The sequence below is a fragment of the Myotis davidii genome, unplaced genomic scaffold, assembly GCF_000327345.1.
Source record: "Myotis davidii unplaced genomic scaffold, ASM32734v1 scaffold173, whole genome shotgun sequence".
NCBI lineage: Eukaryota > Metazoa > Chordata > Mammalia > Chiroptera > Vespertilionidae > Myotis > Myotis davidii.
In genome coordinates this window covers 311,656-312,244 of record NW_006286303.1, presented here as the reverse complement: position 1 = coordinate 312,244, position 589 = coordinate 311,656, and the positions used below count along the sequence as shown (strand labels likewise).

The 589-nt window shown below is 59.8% G+C and overlaps 1 protein-coding gene across 3 annotated transcripts in view; it reads right to left on the bottom strand.

Moving 5' to 3' along the window:
- Nucleotides 1–589, bottom strand: part of HOPX (HOP homeobox) — a 48,633-nt gene that overhangs the window by 26,936 nt on the left and 21,108 nt on the right. Inside the window, exon 1 of one of the 3 annotated variants that reach the window (XM_015560082.1) lies at nt 323–401. The exons of the other annotated variants lie outside the window; for them this stretch is intronic. The gene's annotated coding sequence lies outside the window, so the exon portion shown is untranslated. Of the gene's footprint in view, nt 1–322; nt 402–589 lie in introns of those variants that run through there. 3 annotated transcript variants of the gene reach the window in all.

Sequence of the window (589 nt, the reverse complement as noted above, 5' to 3'; positions counted from 1 at the left end):
TGCCCCCGGGGGGCCTCGGCAGGGAGGGCTGTGCACCCCACGCCTCCTCCTCCAGACGAAGGGCGCGTGGGACAGAGGTGACTGCTCCGACTTGGGCGGCGCTTTCATCTCTCCCTTTTGCAGAGGTGGACATGGGTCCACGGAGATGAGCATCAGGAGAAATTTCCCCCTGAGGGCTGGTGTGAGTCCCTGCAGCTGCACCCTCCTCCTCCCCGCCCCCCTCCACCCCGATTTTTAGGCCTGAGTCTGAGGCCGCTGGGGGGCCAGCTGCTGCTCACTGCCCCGCGTGGCCTGGCCACTGTTCCACAGGACACGGGAGAGAGCCCACCTCACTGTGTCCCCTCTAGGTAAGGACTCCAAGACAGAGCCAAAACCCGACTGAGGAGCATCTACAGCAGCTGTCCTTTAAAAGCGAAGACTCCCCCTGTGCTTGTATTAAAATACATTGTTGCCCTAGCCGGTGGGTTCTAGGTTCAAATCTGCTCAAGGGCACATGCCCAGGTTGAGGGCTTGATCCCAAGTAGGGGGCATGCAGGAGGCAGCCAGTCCATGATTCTCTCTCATCATTAATGTTTCTCTCTCTCTCTCT